Here is a 13,227-nt window from a genome sequence, read left to right as displayed (position 1 = left end):
CACGGCAGCCATTGAAGGGAGAAGCACTCGGTTTTGGCTGAGTGGGGGAGAAGCACACAGTTTTGGCTGAGTGGGGACTCCCATGGCCCTGGGAGAGAGGGCCACATGTCTTTGCCAGAGCAGGGACCCCGGCAGCTTTAGAAGGGGGAACCACCACCTGGTTTTAGCCTAGATCCTGGCGACACAGCTGAGGGTGCCAGGAACCCAGGGAGGTCTCCCAGTCAAGACGGAGTACTAACAGAATAACCAGAGGACTGCCTGAGCCATGGACTTCTATTTCCTTTCCTGAGATACGTTAATCTGGACTGGGTAAAGGGGGAAGGAAGGACTGTGTCTGTTTGTGGGTGTTTTAAGAGATTTTAGGATCTTTTGATGAAGACATTAGGTCACTACTTTAAGTTTGTATAGCATTAAATAAACATTTCCTTTCCTTTTCACGAATCTCTGGCATTGAGAGATGTCTTTCCTCGAGCAGTGGACATGACGGACCTGGGGGCTTCTTTCAGTAATAGTATATCATCCCAAGGCCCCCTCCACCTTGTTTTGTTCTGTAACAAGGGCCCCAGTATGGGGCATGCCAGAGTCAACCACACATTGATGTTTCTCTTCCTCTCTTTCTCCCTCTCTAAAAATAATGAAATAAAGTCTTTTAAAAAAAGATACATCTTCCAAAAAATTTGCATTTTAAGAGGTGATCCAGATAAGAGCCTTAGAGACCAGGTGTTTGCATTTCAAAGACAGACTTTGGTTTCAGAGTTGTAGAGGGGAAGAATAGGGTGTTGGCATATATTCGCTTCTTTAGGTGGCATTTATTAGGTGAAAGGACAAAGCCACCACCATTTGCTATAATGGCACCATTTGCTGAGCAGGCCTATGACGTTGTTAAACATGACTGCCATTTTTACTCTTCTGAGCTCGTCCCCAGGACTAGAAATTACTGAAAGCAAGAACAGAACTAAGCACTCCCTACAGTCACAGGCAAAAGGTAAGATTGGAACAAACAGCCTGGCCGGTGTGGCTCAATGGCTTGAGTGCCAGCCTGTGAACCAAAGGGTTGCCAGTTGGATTCCCAGCCAGGGCACATGCCTAGGTTGCAGGCCAGGTCCCCAGTAGGGGGTGTGCAAGAGGCAACCCCACACTGATGTTTCTCTCCCTCTCTTTCTCCTTCCTTTTCCTTCCCTAAAAATAAATAAATAAAATATTTATTTTATTTTTAAATAACTAAATAAATTGTTTAAACAAAGAATTGTAACAAAGAGCAGCCTCGGGTTACAATGCCCCAACACCCCAGGGACCACACAACAGCAAACCCCTCACCCTTTTTTAGTCCAATTATAATCCCATAAAAGCTCAAAACCCCCACCCCTCAATGCTGGTACATCTCTCTATACCATTTCTTTCTCCCTTCTTGAAGAGTGAATACAAACTTTATTCCCTACACTTTCCTCTGTTGGTGAATTCTTTCACAGCCCACATCAAAGGACCACCTTAACATTAGCCTTCTTTAGTTCAGAAACAATCTCTAAAATTTCTTATTAACTTTAAAAAATCAAATTTTATCTGTGCTCTTCCTAGAAGCTTTTAATTTCCAAATCAATATATGCTTCCCATTCATTCAGTTTAGTTTTAGAGCTGGCATTTTCTAATTTTGCATTAAAAAATTAATTTAGGCACCAAAAGAAAACTGCATTTTGGCCATTTTAAGTTCATATCATTTTCAGTTAAATCTCCCCATTTCTGTAAAGTACTTGAAAGTCAATGCTTCCTACTAGAAGTATTAACAGAGCTGGGATCTTGGAGTTTCCAGTCCAAGGCACAGAGGCACAGTTTCCCAACTTAATTTTAGTTTTATTTTGGGATCTATAGAATCTGCACTTCAGACTCTCAGAAAGCAATTCCAATTGAAAAACCAAAGTTTAAAACCAGCCACTCGTTTTTCCTCCAGTCCTGCCATAGCCTGGTTTCTGTCAACACTTAATTAACCTTAGTCCTGCTTTGAGGATTTAAAAAGACAGCTCAAATAAATTCAGGGCCTCATACCTTAAAACAGGGAAGTCCAAAATTCCAATTGAAACTCACCCAAGTTCACCCTTTGCAAAATGAGGAGTCAGTGAGGCACAATGGGCCCCTGCTTGTACCTAGCATGAGTATGGATGGGTCTGTAAGATGGTTCTGGGTGGGCCTCTTTGGAATCCTGTTGCAAGTAAATGTCAACATAAAAAATATTCAAACCTTTAGAAGATTTTTGTGAGTTTATTTGAGCCAAATTGACAATAATTGCCAGGAAAAAAACCTCAAAGTTGAGATAATGCTCCAAAGAATGGCAGTTTTGCACTTTATTTTATACATTACAATCAAAAGAAGAGGTGTAAGTGGGCTACATGAAATCCACTGGTGATTAGGGAGGTGGCAGGAAGCAAAGTGGGGAAAACTTTGGGACTGGGTAAAAAGTAAAATGATAGACACATCTTTTATACAGGTGGGTACAGGATAGTAACAGTCAACAATTAACATGATAACAATAACAATGAGGGGGTCTATGGTCCCCCACTGGTGAGGTACCTGTGCTTTGAGGGGTCCAGAAAAATGAAATTTGACATTCTAAAGGTATGTTGTTGTAGATGCAAAAAGACAACAGACAGAGTCGCTTAAGGTAAAGATTGACCTTTGTTAGTAAAAGAACCCTGGCTGGTGTGGCTCAGTGGATTGAGCACTGACCTATGAAACAAAGGGTCACCAGTTCATTTCCCAGTCAGGGCACGTGCCTGGGTTGTAGGCCAGATTCCCAGTAGGAGGTGCACAAGAGGCAACTACAACATTGATTTTTCTCTCCCTCTCTTTCTCCCTCCTTTCCCCTCTCTAAAAATAAATAAATATAGTGGCCTAGGACATGGCTACCCACCATGACTTGCTTTTAGTTAGAAGTTTTTAACTTCAGATCATCCTGTGTGGTTACTTTAAGTCTCTGAGATTGTAACACCACCATGTAGGCCTCCTCAGAGCTTCTCAGGTTTAGTATGTGGCCATTTTTCTCCACAATCTCTTCCTCTGGCTGTTCCTAAGTTATATATTCTCTACAATAAACTGGTGAGCTACTACATAAAATATTTCTGAGATCTGTGAACCACTCTAACAAATTAATCAAACCTCATGAGGGAGTTGTGGAAACCTCTGATCTTATCTATAGCCAGTCAGACTTGCAGTTGGCACCCTGAGTTGAAGGGGTAGTTGAAACCCTTGATTTGCAGTTGGTCAGTCAGAACCAGGTAGTAACCTGGGCTTATAGTGGCATCTGAAGGGTGGGGGATAAGAGGCATTCTTATGGGACTGAGCCCTTAAACTGCAAGAATTGGACACAATTTCCAGGTAGTGTCAGAATTGAGTTGAATTGTAAGATACCCAAAGAGTGTCAAAAAATTACTTGTTAGGGATACCCCCCAAACAAAACACACATGATGCAATTGGTCAGGAACAAAAGACAAATCTTTTACTGCTTTAATGTTAAAAAAACCCACAAAATTAAACCTAGTAAATTAATCTGGCAGCATCCCATTTAGCAACTAGAAGGGTGCTGCTGTGATTGTATGTCTGCAATATAGCCTTTTCCTACAAGTCAGCCCAGCAATTGCTTGGCTAGCTGCCTGCTGAGTGGCCTAGCACCAAGGAAGACAAAAGTCACACCAGATAACTATTCTTTCAGAGATTTCTCTAGTTTGCTATTTCTATAGTTTGCTATTCACTCAGCTTTTACTGAATGCAGGTTCACTCGAAGTAGAACATCAAAATACATGAATATCCTCCTCACACTCTAACAGTCTAGGAGACTTATAACATACACACAGAACAATCAATGGGGGATAATGAACCTGAGTCCCAGAGTCACAGTCTGTAACTCCAGGAGACAGCATGGTGGCCAAAGGAGTTGTCAGTGTCTTGCAAGGAAGGATCTCCAGAGCCAGGTCGGCAGCAGGGCAGATGAAGTCTTCAGTCCACAGGGCAGATCCTCCAGTGGCTGATGCCAAAGAAAAACAGTGTGGTGTGGGGCAGCACTCTGGTGTGTGGAGCTCAGCTGTAGCATCAGCGGTCTGGAGCCTGCCTCAGTTATAGTCTTAAGTGTGTAAGTGTGGTGTGCTCCACCCTTCTGGGTCCTTCAATAAGTGTCTTGTCACCCCTGATGGCAAGTGGGGAATTTCCCCAGAAGCTCTTCCCCAAGCAGGTGGTCCTGCTCTGCAGACATGCCTGTTCAGATCACATCTTAGTTGTGTCTCCTTGCCAGATGTGTCTAGTGTGATTTAAGTAGTGTCCCTCTTGAACCAAAGTGTCATGGCTGATTGGCAGCCATCTTGGATTAAATGAGTGACTCCACTTTGTTTTACATACTTTATGTTACCTTGACCAAACCAATGCCATTTTATTGGTCCTGCTCCTCACAGGTGCTCCAAGGAATTGTACAAAATGGGAGGGTTTTGTAGGAAAAAGGGTGAAGCAAGGCAGATATTAGCAAAAGCAAAGAAATTACTTTGGGGCTAGAACATCTTTTCTTTGGGGGATGAGGAGGGGAAGGGTTTTTATTATGTACATTGCTTCTTCTTTCTGTAGGAGATGAAGAGGGCCTATGTGACAGATTACCTTACTCAAGCTTGACCAGAAAAATTCCTGGCTGGTTAATTAAGATTACATTTCTGGAAGAGATTAAAACTGCAGTTAGATCAAGTGTTGAATCTAGGTTTAGTATGGGTATTTACAACAGTGATGATATTTTGGGCCTTGCGTTTTTTTCTTTAATAGTTCTAAGGACTGCAAAACCTTTGTTTTCATTTGATATATTAAGTCTGTTGATGTAAGAAATGACCAAAGCTGTAAAGAATTTTTAGGAGTTTATTTGAGCCTAACTGATTACAGTTAATGGGTAGCAAAATCTCAATGGACTGAGAAAATGCTCCAGAAAATTTACCACTTATTTTATACATCACACTCAAAGAGGAAGACATAAAGGGGTTACATGGAATCCATTGGTCGTAGATTAGGGAGGCAGAAAAAATCAAGTTGGGAAAGTCTCTGAAATAGGATAAAAAGTGAAATAGATTGACACTTAAGTCTTTTAGGTTGGTGGATACAAGACAGTTAACAACACTGGGAAACAAGATAATAATGACTGGTTTTATGGTCTCTGCTCTGGTGGGGAATTGTGCCCTGAGGGGTCTGGAAAAATGGAAATTACCCTGACATTCCTGAGGTATGTTATGATAGATACAAAAAGACAATAGACAGGCTCAGTTAAAATAAAGATTGATTTTTGTCTGGGAAAATACCAGCCTAGCATGGTAGGACCGACCATGACTTGATTTTAGTTAGAAAGTTTTAATTTCAGACCATTCAGACATTCTATGTGGTTGATTTAGGTTTTTCAGCTTGTACAGCCTACCATGCAGGGCTCCCCTGACCTTGTCAACTTTAGTATGTGGCCCCTTTTTTATCCACAAGTCTAACTTTGCTCATTTTCATGGGCCCACAATAATTTAAGGAGTACCAGGAGAACAAAAAACAACTTTGGGCTCTGCAATTAAGAAGTCATACAGATAATGCAAATTAATTTGTTCGTGGACTCAAAATGCAAAATTTTAAGTCTGGCAGAGGACTTGTGGACCCTTTGTATCTATGAAACCTAATTTGAGAAACACTGCTCTTATAAGTGATTTTCTTTCATAGCTTCTCTTCTTCCATTCACATCTCCCAGTAAGTTTTGTAAGGATTATTCCATATTCAGATAAGTAATTAATAAAAATCTTTAGCAGAACCCAACTTTTCACCTATGAAAAATTAACAAAATATTTCAATAAAAATTGTTAAAATTCAATCAAGTAAATTTAGTGGAATTTTATATAGCCAAACCTTCAGTTTATGGAAAAATATAAATTGTATGGATCTGATGGGTAAGGAATTGAATTAGTCACACTTCTCAGTTCATGAAACAGTGTTATCATTGGTGCATGTAAATCACCTTTTTTTTTCTGTTCATTTTTATTGAATTTATTGGAGTGATATTGACTAATAAAAGTATATAAGTTTCAGGTGTGCACTTCTATAATACATCACCTCTATATTGTATTGTGTGTTCAACACCCAAGGTAAAGTCTCCTTCTATCACCACTTATCACCCTTTACCTTCTTCTACATCCCTCCACTCCCTTTATATCCTTTATTATATTTGTTCTCCATCATCCACCATCTCTAGTCCCACTTTTATTTTAAGTGCAGTATCTTCATTTTTAAAAAATGAAGTAAATATTTTATTTATTTACTTTCAGAGAGAGGGGAAGGAAGGGAGAGAGGCAGAGAAATATCAATGTGTGAGATAATCAGATCTGTTGCCTCTTGCTCACCCCCAGTTGGGGATCTGGCCCACAACCCAGGCATGTGCCCTGATGGGAATCAAACCAGCGACCTCTAGGCTTGCAGACTGGTGCTCAGTCCACTGAGCGACACCAGCCAGGGCTCTATTCCCACTTTATTCCTCCACATAGGTACACATGATCATGTGTTATATATAGATCTTGGTGATATGACTATATATCACATTTGTAAAATATAAAATGTTATTTTCTATGTATCTTCTGTGTGAAATATACATAACTGATATTGTAAAACTTTAATTCTATGCCCTGGCTGGTATGGCTCGATGGATTGAGCACCAGCCTGCAAACGAAGAGGTCACCAGTTTGATTCTCCGTCAGGGCACATGACTGGGTTGCAGGCCAGGTCCCTAGTTGAGGGCATGCAAGAGGCAACCGAATCTCTCACACATTGATATAGCTCTCCCTCCCTTTCTCCCCTCCTTCCCCTCTTTCTAAAAATAAACAAATAAAATTTAAACATCTTAAAAAATTTTAATTCTATTTTTAAAAATTTTTGCTTAGCACTTTCTAGATCTAATCATGTTGATATAAATATAAACATAAATATAAATAAATATAAATGTAAACCTTATGAATCTGTGTGAGCTACTTTTCAGGATATAATACCACTAATGGGTTGCTGTGTCATAGGGAATGCAAACACTTAATTTCATCAAGTACTGCCAGATTGCTTCCAGAGGGATGTGATAGCTTATACTCCATCAACAAGGTTTCCATGCCCTAATGTCCTCATTAACAGTTGATAATATCTGACTTCCTAATTTTGGTCAATATGATGGGTTATATCAAAGTTGGTCATAGTTGTTTTAATTTCCTCTGATTGCAGATGAATTTGATCATCTCTTCATATACTGTTAAGCCTTTTAGATTTTTCTCTTCTGTGAATTACCTACTTATATTTTTTCCAAACTTATAGTTTTGCTTACTGTTTTGTAGAAGTTTTTGGTAAAATCTTGATATTAATTTCTTTTAAAGATTTTATTTAACTAATGAATGCATAAATAAATGGAACAACAAACTGATGTTTCTCTCTTTCTCTCTAAAAAAGAGTTCAACAAATAAAAATACATTTTTAGAAAGATTTTACTCATTTATTTTTAGAGAGAGGGGAAGGGAGGGAGAAGAAGGAGAGAAACATCAATGTGTGAGAGATACATCAATTGGTTGCCTCTGACACACATGTAACTGGGGATGTGGCCTGCACCCCAGGCATGTGCCCTGACTGGGAATCAAACCAGTGAGTGACCTTTCGGTTTGCAGGCTGGCACTCAATCCACTGGGCCACACCAGCCAAGGCACTGATATTAATTTCATGTTGAAATTGTATTGCAAATATCTTGTATCAGGCACCAGATAGAGTTGATTGCAAATATATTTTGTCTTCCATTTCATATGATAGTCTGCTGTAGGTGTCCCTGTTGAACAGAAATATTTACTCTTCTTGTAGTTAAAACCATTAATTGTTTGCTTTATGGTTGTGCCACATAAATATTCTGCCTGATGTGATCCGAAGTTCACAAAGATATTCTCCAACATTTTCATTGTTAGCCTTATCATTTATTTTTTTCACATTTTCTCCATATATTGGAACAATTTTCTCAACTACATACATTCTCCACTGATATAAATTTCCTCATTATCAAGTATCAACTTTCTACATATACATGGATCTATTTCTACATTACTTATTCTCTTCCAGTATTTGTTTTAACCAGGTTCCCTCCTCATTTCAAAGTTGACTTAGCTGTTTGTTGGTCTTTATTCCACCATATAAATATTAAAATAAGTTTGTCAACCTCCTCAAAAAACTCTCCTGAACTTTTATAGTGGTAGCAATAAAAATTGAAGTTCTAAAATTATTTGGGGAGAACTAACTTCTCACAATGTTGCATTGGCAGTCCAATAAATGTGTTATATCTTTCCATTTGTATTGATCTTCCTTCATTGTCTCCATAAAGCTATTGTGCAGTCATTTTAAGGTTAAGTCTTAGATACTTTATAGCAGTGTTTGCAATCTTTTTCATGCATGTGGTGATAACAGGCATCTTGGTACTATTCCTAATCTAAAGGGGATATATCTAAAGTTGCTCCAATACATGTGTTTGCTGTAGACTTCTGATTTGTAGTCACTATCAGGTAAGACAGTTTTCCTTTATTCTGATTATTTTTATTATAAAAAAGGATCACATTTTTCTGCATATATTAACATGCTATTTCTTTTTCCCTTTTGTTCATTATGTGTGATTACATTGATAGATTGGCTCACCATGATTGAACTCATTGTCATTGAGTTTTTGAGACAAACTACTTGATCCAATTTTTAATAAATTGTTAGGTTTATTTAGCTAAATTCACATCTACATTTAAATTGAAATGACTCTAATTTTGCTTTTCTTATTCTCTTATTCCCCTCTCTGATTTCGGTGTAAAGGTTATATTATTCATAAATGAGTGCATGCTAAGGTATTATCTTTGCAGCTGTTAATGGCTTTAGGAAGTTGAATGAGATTCGGAATCCATCACAAAGTTGTTAGCTGCAATCACTTTGTTCCTGCTATTGTTCCAGAGCAGAGCAGGCCCTTTCATGTGGTGCCCTGGTGTAAGACTCAACAATTAACGCTGGAAGGAGCAGATCTTTACTTACAACATTCCAGCCTTCGGGCTGCTCAAAGCACCTCAGCTCAGAGTCAGAGTCCTCCTTTCCCACGACACCCAGCACTTCCCATGCTCCCAACCAGGCTATGAGCCAGAAACCCCCCAAATAGTAGTTCCCCACTTCCTTATCATAAGCCAGCTATGTAAAGAGTTCACCAGTCCCTCTGGAAGGTACCACAGTCATCATCCTGATGCAGCAGCTCTCTCCTTCAGGATCTGGGATAAATGTCCATCAGCCTCCATTTAATAGCCCAGAAAATCATGTTCCGTGTTACTCTGGATCATAGTGAAACTAAGGAAAGTCACAAGTCTTAAAGTCCAGGTAAGATTCAGGAGTAGCACATCAGGAGCTTGCAAGGAAGTCCTTTGCAACTCTGGAGTTAGCTAGAGCAAACATACCACGGCAGCAGTGCATTGCCTAATCCCTTACTACAGCCTATATGGCAGAAATCCTCCTTCTTTCTAAGTGTGTGAGCAAGAGCTCCACACAGCTGTCACATCTTGCTTTTCCTCTCCTTTTGTTACAGAACAAACAAGGGGGGCCTGGGACGATATACTATTATTGAAAAAAAGCCCCCAGGTCCGTCATGTCCGCCGCCCGAGGAAAGACATCTCTTAATGCCAGAGATTCGTGAAAAGGAAAGGAAATGTTTATTTAATGCTATACAAACTTAAAGTAGTGACCTAATGTCTTCATCAAAAATCTTAAAGTCCCTTAAAAGACCCACAAACAGACACAATCCTTCCTTCTTTCCCCCTTTGCCCAGTCCAGAGTACCGTATCTCAGGAAAGGAAACAGAAGTCCATGGCTCAGGCAGTCCTCTGGTTATTCTCAGTTAGTACTCCACCTCCACTGGGAGACCTCCCTGGGTTCCTGGCACCCTCAGCTGAGTCGCCGGGATCTCTGCTAAAACCAGGTGGTGGTTCCCCCTTCTAAAGCTGCCGGGGTCCCTGCTCTGGCAAAGACACATGGTCTTCTCTCCCAGGGCCACGGGAGTCCCCATTCAGCCAAAACCGCGTGCTTCTCCCCCTGCGCAATGGCTGCAAGTTGGAGGGCGGGGGGGAGTCTCCACTCTGTCAAAGCCGTGTGGTTCTCCCCCTCCAATGGCTGTGATCCTCTCTGCACTTCCACAGCTGCATGGTTCTCTCCCACTAATGGCTGCTGCATTTGGGTTTAAATCCCCACGCCAATCTTCCTCTGCAGCCCCATTTCCGACTCCTCCCACACTCGGCCACACTTGCCCTCAATCTGCTGTCTTCTCCAGCTTTTCTGATCGCCATCATGGGTCTGGGCAGGTGTGACTCCATGTCATGGAGCCAATCTCTGAGCAACCATGCAGGTGCGTGGGGGGGGAGGTCCCTTTCCATCCCCCTGGCCTAGAGCATGGCCATAGCTATTTAGCATATCTAAGTGACCAGCCAAAGGCTATAGGTATGTTAAATGACCACGCCATGGATTAGCTGCAAAGCTGCCCTGCATGTTCTTGCTCTGTGTGCCCTTTCCCCCAACTCACACCTGTGGGGGAAGGGGTGGAGACATCTTAAAATCTCCTGGACACCTTGAGTTCTGGACCCCATTTCAAATGCCCATTTGGGGTCCCCCCTCTTGGCTGCACCCGGTAACACTTTCTCACTGCTATTCCCCACAGGGCCAAGAGCCCCTACTCCTTTCCAAACTGCTTGGCCAAGACCCTGAATGGCTGCCGTGCCCATTTTAAATCCTGCCTCAGGGCTCCTGGCACAACCCCATTTCCAACTCCTCTCACAACTGGCTACATCAGATAGCCCTCCTGTATCTTCTGCCTTTTTCCAGCTGCCATTGTCACACTGGACAAGAGTCTCCCATGACACAGGGAAACCTCCTTCCTGCTCTCTCACAGGTGCAGCAACTAAAGGACTGCCTCCTAGCTACATCACGGGTTAAAGTCACATCCATCCCCCTGGCTCCCAGTGGCTGCCACAGCTTTTTAACATTATTATGAAGCTAGCCAAGTTGCCATAGTTATACAAAACAACTCTCAATGGCTGTACTTTCTTCTCCTTACCCCAAGCCAGGTTTATGGGGAATATCCTCTATATTCCCTGTTAAACTACTATCTGCAGTATCAAAGTTAGAATGCTTCGGTACCACATCTCTCCTTGGGGTAGTTTTGTCACAAAAACCTTCCATCCTTGTATGCATACCCTTTGTAAAGGCACTTCAGCATTCCTTCCATCAATAGGCAAAGACTATTTCTCCACCTTTAATCTGGTCTTGTGGTCTTGTAAATTGCTTTCACAAACACAAATGTGACTTAAGTGACATTGTGTGACTTCTGGGCTATTTTTAAACTTTTTTTAGAAATTGAGTTTATTGGGGCTAATACTAGTTCCTAAGGTTTTGCTTCCTCCCTCTTGGAATGCTGCTCTGGAATGTGATCATCACGTAAAGAAACCTTGGAGAGGAGAACTAAGTTGCATAGCCATGTGTTAGCACCAGCAGCAAAACATATGCATGAAGTGCTGAACACAGCACCTGGGTGAGACTGAGAAAAATGAGGAAAGGAACTGAAACGGAACCACCCTGGGTTCTACTCCTCTGGGTTCTATTGCCCACTGCTGAAGAAAACCATGACTCCCAATGCCAGAGTCTTATGAAAAGGGAAGGAACTGTTTATTTAAGTTATACAGGTTTAGAATAATGACTGAATTCTGCCATTATATCCCACTTCCTTTAGAAATAAACAAACAAAAAAGAAACCACCCATAATCACACAGTCCTGCATTCCCTTGCCAAACCAGGCCAGTCAGGGGTATCGTCCCTCAGGAAAAGAAACAGAAGTCTATAACTTAGCTAGGCAGATCCCCATCTGTATTTTGGCTTCTTCCAGTCATCCGTGCTTGGCTATTTTTCTGCTCTTATTCCAAAATTTCATGGCACTTCCTCAGAGTGCACCAGTGGAGGTATTTCTGCATCCTTTTAAGCCATGTGGCCAAGACCTCCACATGGTTGCTATATCCTGCTCTTAAGCCACATGGTAGAGACAGCATAGCTGCCCCGCACTTGGGTTTAAATTCAGGCATGGGTCTTCCTCTGTAACCCATTTCCGACTTCTTGCACCGAGTTACATCTGGTAGTACTCTGGTTTCTTCTGCCTTCCTCAGCTGCCATATTTGGTCCTGGCAGTCTTGATCCCAGGATGTGGAAACTGTCTCCAAGCTACTGGCACGGGTGCAGTAACCAGGGGACCACCTCCTGGCTGCAGCAAGGGTTAGAGTCACACCTATCTCCTAGGCTCCAGTGTACACAGCTATTAGCATTACTAAAATGCTGGCCAAGTTCTTTAGATATGCAAAATAACTTTCAATGGTCGTGCTCCACTTCCCCTTCCCCCAGCCAGGTTAGTGGCAGTTTTCAACATTTGGGAGACCTCCGTTCCACACCCATTTCAGAACTGCCCAAACAACCCTCAGAACCACAAGTAAAAACAAATAATTGCTCTAAGTCTCTAATTTGGGGTGGGGGATGGAAAGTTTATTATGTAGCAATAGACGACTGATCCAATCCCCTTTTATCTTTGTTCTAAACTCAAATCTCAAAAATATAGCTGATTAGAGAAAACTTAATTACATCCAAAATCACAGCTGCAATAAAATCCATGAAATGTTTTTAGCTTTTCAACCTCTGCTGCCCTGGAAGTGTGTCGGAGTACATCATAAACATGACAAAATTGTTAATTATAAACATTTTTTTAAATTCTTGCTTTTTTAGACAATATACTGGGGGTCAATACATGGATCTCCTACTACCTATGACGAGGGCTGGCCAGAGGGCTCCTGGCCAGAAGGAATGTGTATTGTTTGAGAATGGGAATGCATTGTAACTCCCTCCTTATCTTCTTTTGAGAGCAGATTCTTGTCCTGTGACTGCTTCTTGACCTTTTCTTGCTACACGTACACACTGATGAAATGTAGCTCCAGGCCACACACAGGTTTTTGCAAACTAGACCCACACTACCTTTGTCTGGAATCCTTTATAATGAGCCTCTCAGACTGGAGGTGAGGTGTCCTCACACAGACCCACTGCTATCAGTAAACTCCCCTGTAATGTGAGTAGTAAATGACATGCCCACATCTGTTAGCTCTCCAGGTGGTTTTTTTCAGAATATCATGAACA

Source organism: Phyllostomus discolor, chromosome 3 (genome assembly GCF_004126475.2).
Source record: "Phyllostomus discolor isolate MPI-MPIP mPhyDis1 chromosome 3, mPhyDis1.pri.v3, whole genome shotgun sequence".
Lineage (NCBI taxonomy): Eukaryota > Metazoa > Chordata > Mammalia > Chiroptera > Phyllostomidae > Phyllostomus > Phyllostomus discolor.
Note: the sequence above shows the minus strand (reverse complement) of the source record.